At 43.5% G+C, this 12,447-nt stretch overlaps 1 protein-coding gene across 11 annotated transcripts in view; it reads right to left on the bottom strand.

The window, feature by feature from the left end:
- The window catches only part of LOC126284740 (uncharacterized), a 624,884-nt gene that overhangs the window by 237,857 nt on the left and 374,580 nt on the right, over positions 1 to 12,447 (bottom strand). For 10 of the 11 annotated variants that reach the window (XR_007551535.1, XR_007551537.1, XR_007551545.1 and 7 more), the window contains one exon: positions 10,369 to 10,568. The exons of the other annotated variant lie outside the window; for it this stretch is intronic. The gene's annotated coding sequence lies outside the window, so the exon portion shown is untranslated. The remainder of the gene's footprint in view (positions 1 to 10,368; positions 10,569 to 12,447) is intronic. 11 annotated transcript variants of the gene reach the window in all.

Raw genomic sequence — 12,447 nt, 5'->3', positions numbered from 1 at the left:
TGTACACCCCTTTGTTCTTAGGACCAAGTCTGAACCGTTCTTCATTATTATTTTTGTTGTTATTGTTATCGTATCCAGTGCAATACAGTTACTTATTTACAAATTCAGAACATGTACACACGGATTACAAGATTGCGTGTGTGTGTGTGTGTGTGTGTGTTCCACACTCCTCCGAAACCACTGAATCGATTTCTACCAAATTTGGCACAAATATCCTTGACTGTCAGGCAAAAATCGCTGTTGGGGTAACAACTGCTTACCTCTCGTAGTTCAAGAAATAAGATGTCACACCAAGATGCGTGACAAACTGCAGCATCACGCATGACGTTTAAATTCATTACTCATGTGCTACTAACTCTATCGACACTAAATTTCGCAGACAGCATTCACATATGCCACTGAACGTACCTACAAAATTATATCACTGTGTCACACGTAGATCAGAAGACATAACCACATAAACATTAAAATGCGGAAAAACTACTGCATCATGCGTGAAGTTTAAATTTATTACTTCTTTGCTACTAACTCTATTCGCAATACACAGGGTGTAACAAACATGTGTGGCACAAATTCGGGACAAATTCCTCACATGTAGATGAAGAAATTATACTAGATGATCATGGATCTGGAAATGCTTTGTTTCCATGTCACAACTCATTTTCTCCAACTCATCAATCACACGAACAAAACGCACCAGCATACCACGTGCAGTTCTTTCTCACAAATGTTCAGTGTGCCCTCCGTGGGCACTGACACATGCATCAACTAGCCATCGTAGTGAATCCAGATGGGCTGATGTATCCCTGAGTACTGTGTATGATTTCGTAGTCTTTCGTAATACGAGCACTGAGACTCTGAATATCTTGTACAGGAATTCCATACACAAGAGGTTTCAAATGCCCACACAAATGAAAGACCAGTGGCTTTAGATGAGGAGAGCGTGGATTTCTCTACAAAATTATGATAACTTCGTTCGTTGAGCCTGGGTGGAAGAAACTGAGGCCTTACCAGTCAGTCGCCGATAAGACTGGCCAAAATACTGATAGACGATATTTGTTGACGATTTGTTTCAACAGTTGCGTGAGGATTGTCATCTGCCCGTTCATGCCGATTGTGAAAATTTACACTCTGATCTCCCTGAAACTCGTTGAAGAAAATGAATTATAACATGGGAACAAAGCTTCTCCAGGGCCATGTTCATGTAACATATTTTTTTCGTCTACGTGTGAGAAATGTGTCCTGCAGTTTGTCGCGCAGAATTCTGTTACGCCCTATACTTCGCAGATAGTATCCACATAAGATGTTAAATGCACGTCCAAAATTATATAATGGTACTGCACATAGTTCAGGAGAATGACTGATTGACTGATTTGGGATGGGAACCAATCACCGAGGTCAGCAGACCCATCGGATTAGAGAAGGATGGGCAAGGAATACGGCCTTTTCGAAATTGGAAATTTGTGGAAGTTCCTATGAAATCAAACTGCTGAGGTCATAGGTCCCTATACTTACACAGTACCCAATCTAACATTAAACTAAGTTACGCAGTGGGCAACACACCCCCATGCCTGAGGGAGGACTCGAACCTCTGACGAGGGGAGCCGCGCGAACCGTGGCAACACGCCCTAGACCGCACGGATACCCCTCGCGGCTCTGTGCACTTTCGAATAAAACCATCCCAGTTCAGGAGGTATGAGGTTATTAACACTGAGATGATGAGAAATGCCGCATTATACAAGTTGTTTACATTTATTACTTCTTTGTTACCAGCTATTTGCAACAATTTCGCGGACAGTATCCACGTATGCAGTCGAATGCATCGATACAAATATACGACACATAGTTCAAGAGATATGACGTTACAAACGCTGAGATGCGCGGGAAAAATGCCGCATCGTACATAAAGTTTTAAGACATTTATTCTTTACTTGTTCCTTTCAGATTACGCTGATACTATAGCTCCCTACTTAGCACTCATATACAACCGCTCGCTCACCGCTAGATCTGTACCTACAGATTGGAAAATTGTGCAGGTCGCACCAGTGTTCAAGAAGGGTAGTAGGAGTAATCCATTTAACTATAGACCTATATCATTGACGTCGGTTTGCAGTAGGGTTTTGGAGCATATACTGTATTCAAACATTATGAATCACCTCGAAGGGAACGATCTATTGACACGTAATCAGCATGGCTTCAGAAAACATCGCTCTTGTGCAACGCAGCTAGCTCTTTATTCGCACGAAGTAATGGACGCTATCGACAGGGGATCTCAAGTTGATTCCGTATTTCTAGATTTCCGGAAAGCTTTTGACACCGTTCCTCACAAGCGACTTCTAATCAAGCTGCGGACCTATGGGGTATCGTCTCAGTTGTGCGACTGGATTCGTGATTTCCTGTCAGGAAGGTCGCAGTTCGTAGTAATAGACGGCAAATCATCGAGTAAAACTGAAGTGATATCAGGTGTTCCCCAGGGAAGCGTCCTGGGACCTCTGCTGTTCCTGATCTATATAAATGACCTGGGTGACAATCTGAGCAGTTCTCTTAGATTGTTCGCAGATGATGCTGTAATTTACCGTCTAGTAACGTCATCCGAAGACCAGTATCAGTTGCAAAGCGATTTAGAAAAGATTGCTGTATGGTGTGTCAGGTGGCAGTTGACGCTAAATAACGAAAAGTGTGAGATGATCCACATGAGTTCCAAAAGAAATCCGTTGGAATTCGATTACTCGATAAATAGTACAATTCTCAAGGCTGTCAATTCAACTAAGTACCTGGGTGTTAAAATTACGAACAACTTCAGTTGGAAAGACCACATAGATAATATTGTCGGGAAGGCGAGCCAAAGGTTGCGTTTCATTGGCAGGACACTTAGAAGATGCAACTAGTCCACCAAAGAGACAGCTTACACTACACTCGTTCGTCCTCTGTTGGAATATTGTTGCGCGGTGTGGGAGCCTTACTAGGTGGGATTGACGGAGGACATCGAAAGGGTGCAAAAAAAGGCAGCTTGTTTTGTATTATCACGTTATAGGGGAGAGAGTGTGGCAGATATGATACACGAGTTGGGATGGAAGTCATTACAGCAAAGACGTTTTTCGTCGCGGCGAGACCTTTTTACGAAATTTCAGTCACCAACTTTCTCTTCCGAATGCGAAAATATTTTGTTGAGCCCACCCTACATAGGTAGGAATGATCATCAAAATAAAATAAGAGAAATCAGAGCTCGAACAGAAAGGTTTAGGTGTTCGTTTTTCCCGCTCACTGTTCGGGAGTGGAATAGTAGAGAGATAGTATGATTGTGGTTCGATGAACCCTCTGCCAAGCACTTAAATGTGAATTGCAGAGTAGTCATGTAGATGTAGATGTACTACTAAGACAGTCCTACACTCGACTCAACTTACGGGAATCCCTGACACTGGGCAGTACTTTTGACAGCTTTCAATTGCGAAGCGCGCACGTAGACGAAAAAATTATGTAGGTGACAACAATAGCGATCTATTGAGCTGTGAAGAGAGGTTGCCATAGGGACGTTTACAATATCGTGTTATAGACACGCGAAGTCGTTGTACTTATACATTTGCACATAATGCATACTTATTTGTATGACTATTTTATAATTTCGAAGATGTTTGCAGGGATATATGGGAATGAAATTTTTTCGATATTTCACTGCAAATAGTTCACTTTTCGTTTCCGTTTCTAATAGAAAATTGGCAAAATGAAAAGGTTTTTTCAGTTAGTGCACAATAACTACAGAAAGCATTGTACACTTCGAATTGATTTTGAGCCCCAGAATTCGGCAGTCTTGGTTGTTGGAAAATTTGGTGAAACCAGGTCATCCAACGCGCAGACGTCAAGCAACTTTGGGCAGAGAAAGAGGTGTTCAGCATCACCAAGTTCTCCACATTCGTAGATTGCATCTCCAGTAATATAAGCCCCACCGTTTCAAGTTTTCTTTGTAACGCGTCACTCCCGTTCGCAATCTATTCGGTGTCTTCCACGTTTGGCATGGTAACTTTAAACCAGCAGCGGGCTCTTCCTTTCGATTTTATCAATAACTGCCAGTTTCCACGTTTCATCACATTTCTATTCGGTGAGCGGAAGGTGCTGATAAAACTGTTTCAGTTGTTTGAAGGCAGTTTTATCTCTACTTCGGCCTAGGACATGATGCTTCGCTTCCAAACACGGTACGCCTCGAATAGTTTCTCTTTTTTTTTTTTCTTCTCAGCCTCTGCCGCTGTTTTCTGTCTAATATCCATGGTAGATTTTGTCAACTGAGTTGGTTGCACGCAACCAGTTATAATGTAATCTGTCTCGTTAAGAGCAGTGTCAACATACATGCTGTGTGCGAAGTTCTGCCAGACAAGTGCTGCGTTGTCTGCCATGGAGAACCATAGAAGTAGAGCAGACGTACGTAGAACATTTAACTGAGCTCTCCATGTGCAATTAGTGAGATTGTGTGTAATATTGTATCCACTACAGACTTTGAGCTTCATGTTCTCGCAACAGTTTTTGAAAGTAAGTGTGATTTCAAAATGAATCTATAACTTCACTCATTGCGAAGATTCTCTTGATTACATTGCTGTCGCTTGTGAAAGCGAGGAAATATTACAGAATCAGTTGAATTGAATGATCAGTCTACTGGGCGCATCATTTGGAATGAGAGTTAACAAACCGAAAGAGAAAGTATTGAGGTCCAGCAGAAAAAGATATTACAGGTAACTTATCATACTGCAATCATGCAGTAATCGAAGAGAAGGAATTTTGCTACCTTGTATGCAAAATAAAGCAAGACACACGAAGAATGGGGGGAATGAGAAGCGGCCTAGCACAGATAAAGCAAGAGTCCTCTCGGAAACAACTCTCCTACAGGTCTTAACTTGAGAATGAATTTTATGAGAATATGCGTCTGGAGCATGGCGTTACACGGAAGTGAATAAGTGAATTATGAATTGTGGGAAAATGTGAGTTGAAAGAGAGACGACAGAAAATACGTCATTTTTCGCTTTTCACGTTAACTGTTTTTACTGTGCCTCTGCTATTTCGGCTTATGTCCCACTGTGAAGCATCTTCAAAGATCTACCAATATAGACATAACATGAGAACAACAATACCAACAAACATTTTTCAGTCCGTTGACATTAGCGTACACATAGATTCTGTGTCACATTACGGCACAAAATATTGCACGCATGTCGTGGCCTCCTCGGTCTCCCGTTTTGAATACCATACATAATGGCTGGGATGCATCATGTCAGCAGCCACCAACCACTCTCTCTGCAGGAAGAGTGAGTGTTATTGCCTCAACATGAGGCTGCCAGCGTTAGTTATAACCCATACTGAACGCATTAACAAGCTGTCAGAATGAGTGTGCAAATCCGTGTACGTTGGAGAAAACGAAGAACATTTTTGTCTACCGTTATGCAATGGAATTGGAAATTTGTAGTAAGTTCCTATGGGACCAAACTGCTGAGGTCATCGGTCTGTTATCCTGTACGCTACTAGTCTAACTTAAGCTAACTTACGCTAAGGACAACACACACATCCATGCCCGATGGAGGACTCGAACCTCAAACGGGAAGAGCCGCACGAACCTTGTAAAGGCGCCCTAGACCGCGCGGTTACCCCGCGCGACACCGTTATACATATTGCAGTTGTTTACGTTCTACATTCCATACATTGTTTCTACTTTATTATCACCTGCTTATACCGTTCTGTTGCAAAATAAACGTTACCTTGCAAAATTTCCTTTTGTTGCTTTAATTTTGGACACCTGTGTAGATGACGTCAGTCAGCGAGGAGCAGGTATAATATAAGACGTTATGTACACCTAAGAGTAATAGAAAGCCATGCATCATCGATCATGACGCTCCATTTCTTATACTACATCCTGAGGAACCGGGTGTATTACAAGGGGGTTTAAGTAACTAAAAGTGTGTAGTTACAACACATTACAGAATAAGAATAAACCGCCTCTGAAGTCAGTTTGTTCATTGAGTATACTTTCGGTTGCTCTGTATAAATGATGTGATGAGGATCGTGACAGGAGCTCTTAAATCTACGCCAACACCATGGCTGTCAGTAGCCGCTAAAATTGCCCCTTCAAATCTCCGACGACAACAAGCAGTAACACGTGAACGGATGAAATTCAAAAGATCCAGACACTTACCTATTCACGAAACATTGAACAAATTACCTCGCATTCGATTAAAATGTAGGAAACCTATCTGGCTAAACACTGGCCAACTCGCCCCAGAAAGCTATAATCTAAGAGATGAATGGAGAAATCAGCGTATATCTTTCCGTGGTCATACAATTAAGCATCACAATTCCGACCAACCAACACCCGCGTGCGAGCCAACCAAGAAAAATACCGAGTTCCCTTAACCGTATGAGAACTGGCCATGCCGTTATCAAAAGAAGGCTAAACAAGTGGGGAATTACCGATGATTATCAAAAAGAAAATTCATGGATACCCGGAAAGACTTTGTACACGCAACACCTGCAGCAGTTAAGTGGTTGGGTTCTTTGGATATCTAACAACGATGTAAAATGGGTCTCTCCACTTCTTTTTATCTACTGCCGGTTCTCCAGCTTTCATTATTACCTAAAAAACTAAAAAGTCTGGCCGAACAAGGTCCAAGGTATCGATTCAACGCCTTGTCGTTCTCAGCCGATAAGCGTCGCTGGATGCGGATTGGAGCAGAAAGTGGTCAGCACAGAGCTCTCCCAGCCGTTGTCAATTTTCGTGACCAGAGACCCTACTTCTCAGTCACGTAGCTCCTCAACTGGCCTCACAGGGCTGAATCCGTCCCACTCGCAACACCGTTCGGCAGACCCAACTGCTAGCCAAGCCCAACAGCGCATAATGTAGTGATATCACGCGTACCGGTGTTACCACTGCGGCAAGGCCGTTGGCCTTTATTACTAACACATACATAAATACAGCGAGAAACCGGCAAACTGCAAGGACAAATTCCTGACTGGGAATGGAGGAAAAAAAGTACTATGAACATGTATGAGAAAATGGACGGTGTGTGTGCAATGACAACAAATCGTCCAGGAACACAGTACAATGCTGCAACGCATATACGTCACAACAGATGTTCAAAGTAGCCTCAATAGAACTGCAGGTAGTAGCAGTTGTCATGCAGGATGCACATAATAGGACTTTCGCTTACACCTTACTGGAGGGCCACTTGCCTGGAGTTTGTACTAGGGTTCGTCTTAATATCCTCTTAAACCCGATCCTCCGTGCAGTCCGCCGACTACCTGCATGTTCGTCTGTCTGAAAGGGCTCATGGCCACGCAAACGCCCAAAGAGGGCTTGAAATGTTGTGTGATCTAGTTGGTGTCTGTGAGAGTATAATAGCGCTGCCTCTCGACCGTTTCCATCTGCTTGACCGTACACAGAAACATCTGCTTAGCCGTACACAAAAACAAATGGTTCAAATGGGTCTGAGCACTATGGGACTTAACGTCTGAGGTCATCAGTCCCCGAGAACTTAGAACTACTTCAACCTAACTAACATAAGGACATCACACACACCCATGCCCGAGGCAGGGTTCGAACCTCCGACCGTAGCGGTCGCGCGGTTCCAGACTGCAGCGCCTAGAACCGCTCGACCACCCCGGCCGGCACACAAAAAAATCTCGGCTTGCTTCCGACGTGAAACTGGCACTGATTCGTATTATTTTATCTTATATATCAGCTTAATTGTATGTACTTTTAAAATATAGTTCTGTAAAGAAAATAAATAAATAAATGAACATTCGGTCGCTATTTCAAGGAGCGTAACTTTGAATTTCCTCCAGTCGACCATTGGCTCAAATGGTTCAAAAGGTTCTGAGCACTATGGGACTCAACATCTGAGGTCATCAATCCCCTAGACTTAGAACTACTTAAACCTAACTAACCTAAGGACAGCCCGCCCGGCTGGCCGTGCGGTCTAACGCACGGCTTTCCGGGCGGGAAGGAGCGCCTGGTCCCCGACACGAATCCGCCCGGCGGATTTGTGTCGAGGTCCGGTGAACCGGCCAGTCTGTGGATGGTTTTTAGACGGTTTTCCATCTGCCTCGGCGAATGCGGGCTGGTTCCCCTTATTCCGCCTCAGTTACACTATGTCGGCGATTGCTGCGCAAACAAGTTCTCCACGTACGCGTACACCACCATTACTCTACCACGCAAACATAGGAGTTACACTCAACTGGTGTGAGACGTTCCCTGGGGGGTCCACGGGGGCCGAACCGCACAATAACCCTGGGTTCGGTGTGAGGCGGCGGAGGGGTGAAATGGGCTGCGGTAGTCGTCGTGGAGTTGTGGACCACTGTGGCTGCGGCGGGGATGGACCCTCTCCGTCGTTTCTGGGCCCCCGGTTAACATACAATACAACCTAAGGACATCGCACACATCCATGCCCGAGGGATGAAGTGGACTGCGGTAGTCTCGTGGGGTAGTGGACCACTGTGGCTGCGGCGGGGACGGAGCCTCTCTGTCGTTTCTGGGCCCCCGGTTAAGATACAATGCAACCTAAGGACATCACACACATCCATGCCCGAGGCAGGATTCGAACCTGCAATCGTAGCGGTCGCGCGGTTGCAAACCACAAAGATAAGAGAGATTAGGGCTCGTACAGAGGCATATAGGCAGTCATTTTTCCTTCGTTCTGTTTGGGAGTGGAACAGGAGAGAAGATGCTAGTTATGGTACGAGGTACCCTCTGCCACGCACCGTATGGTGGTTTGCGGAGTATATATGTAGATGTAGATGTAGACGTAGATGTAGATGTAGATGAAGCGCCAAAAATCACTCGGCCCCACCGGCCGGCCCAGTTGACCATTACTCTACTCTTCTCCACATATGCAATAGTTTCACTGATTTTTTTCAATGCTGCTTGATTTGTGATTGTAATTAGGTAGATGCGTACTAAATAAGAATTTACAATTCTAGTTGGCATTTCTGTGCTCCCTGAATTTGATGGAGAAATAGTTAGCCATTTATCCCACATCGAAGCTCACATTTCTTGGTACGCTGTATTACTGATAGTCGCACATGAGCTGAAACTGCAATAGCAGAATAAAATCAGTTACAGCCAAAGCGGGAAATGACATCATTTGAAGACTTCATAGAGGCTGTGAACCGGCATTACAACAAATTAATAATAACCATAATTTCTAATAGAAAGAGGAAGATGTGAAGGTCAATATCTGGCTTCTAGCACTTAAAGTGTATAGTTGTGCCGTGGTTTGGGTGTTTGGTAGTTCCGGTCCCCATCGTGCAATCCAGACTTGGCTTATCGTGATATCCCTACATCGCTTAAGCCAAAAGCTAGGATGATTCACTTGAAAAAAAAGATGGCGAATTTTCCTTCTCGTTGTTCTCCAATCCAAGCTTATGCTCCGTCTCTAACAATATCATTGTCGACGGGACATTAAAGTGAATACTTTCTTCTTCCTTCAAGCACTACATACGAAATGCATCGGTTTGCTAATAAGAGATGGCAACGTTAGTGCACAACAACCAATGACTGCCAACTGCGCTCGAATTTCAAAAGCGTAGGCTGTGTCGTCACGCCACGAATCGGATGTAGCTCGATGCGTAAATTCACTTCAGTCAGCAACGAGCCACTGTGTGCAGTGAATCGAAGCTGCAATTTCCCCCTCCCCCCTCCAAACCCTATACTTATCAGAAAATTGCGTAGTTTGCAGCACGTCATTATAAATGATTCGCTTTTAGAAGGCTCCAAGTTGGTGTACTTTCGTCCATTCTGAGGTAATTGTGTCGGTCTTTTGGAGCCAGCTTCAGTTCCTTGCGCAAATACACATGTGATTATATTTGTTTCTTCGGCAACCGCTCTCTTTTTTTAACACCGCATCTTGCGCATTTTTCTTTTATTTTTTCTTACTCCTGGCTCATTTTCATCGCTGGTGAACATCAGACAGACAATCGCGCCTGCTCTTTTTTCCGGCCTAGGTTTAAAGTGTATGTTGCGTTCGGCCCATCCGGTAGCTGCTCTTCGGGCCGGCTGTTCAGACGTAACTGACGGACCTGCAGGAGCGTGAATGGCTTAATCATGCGAGCTAATGACAGCGGCGCTTCCTCGCGGAGAGCTCATCGCATTAGATTTCGTTTCAGCACGTAGACAACAACATCGCAGCGATAATCGCATGACACCATTAGATTTGAAGGTTAGGGCTATTTCAAGTCACTAGGTGATACGTTCAGCTGCTCTTCAAAGTCTTTTGCGGTCCCACAGAAACAAGGTCATCTCCAGACCTCAAAATGCGCGACATCACATTGGAGTTTAGAACTTCTCAGCTCTCGGACTACCCGACACTATACTAAAGCAAATTTAACATGGCTCACCGACGGCAAAAATGGGGTATCTGGTGCGAAGGCTCAGCACATTGCACGCCCAGGTGAGGAAGAATGTGCACGAGTGCGCAGGCGCTTGCAGACCCAGCAGACGCCGGGAGACACGTAGCCCTGAACTGCAGCTGGCGCATGGCTTCTAGCAGCAACGTACTCCAGAAGCACCGCGAGTTCGCCTCCGGGAAATCCTGCAACTATCGCAACACATATTCTATTTCACTGCAACAGGTAAACACAATCAAGACTGGAAAATCCCTGGTGGCCGTACAGATTTAAGTTATTTCTTAATCCTTGGTGGATGTACAAATTTATGTTCTTTCTAGTAAAAGTTAAAACTGTCATCAAACCAAAAATAAGACTGAACACCGCACTGCTTTACTAGAATGGTCCTACTGGAGGTGGTATTGGTATTCCCTTACCTTCCTCCGATTCTCCAAATGACTTATTCAGCCAGTTATAGATGAACCTACAGTGTAAAATAGTCTTGGAACCACAGCGCAACGCAGCATTGTCACATTAGCAGACATTCCCAGAGGTGAAAGAGGCGATATGTGATAAAAATCGTGGCGCTAACTGGGGATCGAACCTGAGATCTTTTGGTTTGCACTTAGGCACTTTACCACTGACGTGGAGAGGCACCCACGGGGTGGCATCGACCGTTTGAAACCATTTATGTGGTGATGTGTGTTAGGATCCAAAATCATGCCCTATGCGCTTTCACCCTCGTGGTCCCTCGCTTGTGAGTAATCAAAGAAAAAAAACCTTAGAGACCTAAAAATGATGACAATACACAGAGCAGGGTTGTAGCGTAGTGGTTAAGATACGTACCTGGCTTACAGCAGGTTGTGACTTCGGATCTTGTGAGGTGCTTTAAATTTTTTTATTTTCAGATGTTTATCGAAATGACTTCGGCCATTATTTTCATTCAGTTAATTGGTTTAAATTTAATTTTTTTAAATGTATACCCCTCTTCATGTCTTTTGATCAGTGTATTTCATTTACTCGCATTTTGTCTTCCAATCAATATTATTTCATTTGGAATATTTGTGCATGTGATTTTATTTTATTTATGTACCAACTTTGATTTAATTTCTTCCGCACCATCATTTTATATTTTCGTCCATGTAATTGCATTCATTATTCCTGTTCCTCATGCTGCTTCAATTTTCGTTTTATTTATTTATATTTTAATTGACAAATCTTCATTTTCACACTTTCAAATATTATGATGGATAAAAAAATAATTAAAATCACAGGCACGAAGATTCCAAGCCTTTTTCTTCAAGACAAAATTAGAGAAAATGTAATAGTTAATGTTGTTGTTGTTGTGGTCTTCAGTCCTGAGACTGGTTTGATGCAGCTCTCCATGCTACTCTATCCTGTACAAGCTTCTTCATTTCCCAGTACCTACTACAGCCTACATCCTTCTGAATCTGCCTAGTGAATTCATCTCTTGGTCTCCCTCTACGATTTTTACCCTCCACGCTGCCCTCCAGTACCAAATTGGTGATCCCTTGATGCCTCAGAACATGTCCTACCAACCGATCATTTCTTCTAGTCAATTTGTGCCACAAACTCCTCTTCCTCCCAATCCTATTCAATACCTCCTCATTAGTTATGTGATCCACCCATCTAATCTTCAGCATTCTTCTGTAGCACCACATTTGGAAAGCTTCCATTCTCTTCTTGTCTAAACTATTTATCGTCCATGTTTCACTTCCATGGATGGCTACACTCCATACGAATACTTTCAGAAATGACTTTCTAACACTTAAATCAATACTCGATGTTAATACGATTAATAAAATCACGTTACAAAGCAATACGAATTTTTTCAAAAATCGTTCAAATCAACTAACTAAATCAACATGATAATCAAAATTATTTGACAAATACTTGAAAATAAGAAATTTTTAAGCACCCAATGAACTTCGAACCCTCAGCCTTCTCTACATCATGAACATACCTCACCCCTACACCACAAGACCAGTCTGTGTACTGTTATTATCACGTATACTAGAATACAAGGTTTTGATCACAAGGTGTATGTACAGTAGCAGATCGCCACGTCGT

This window comes from Schistocerca gregaria, chromosome 8 (assembly GCF_023897955.1).
Source record: "Schistocerca gregaria isolate iqSchGreg1 chromosome 8, iqSchGreg1.2, whole genome shotgun sequence".
Classification (NCBI taxonomy): Eukaryota; Metazoa; Arthropoda; class Insecta; order Orthoptera; family Acrididae; genus Schistocerca; species Schistocerca gregaria.
The sequence above is the reverse complement of the archived record's forward strand: the minus strand, read 5'-3'. Positions and strand labels throughout refer to the sequence as shown.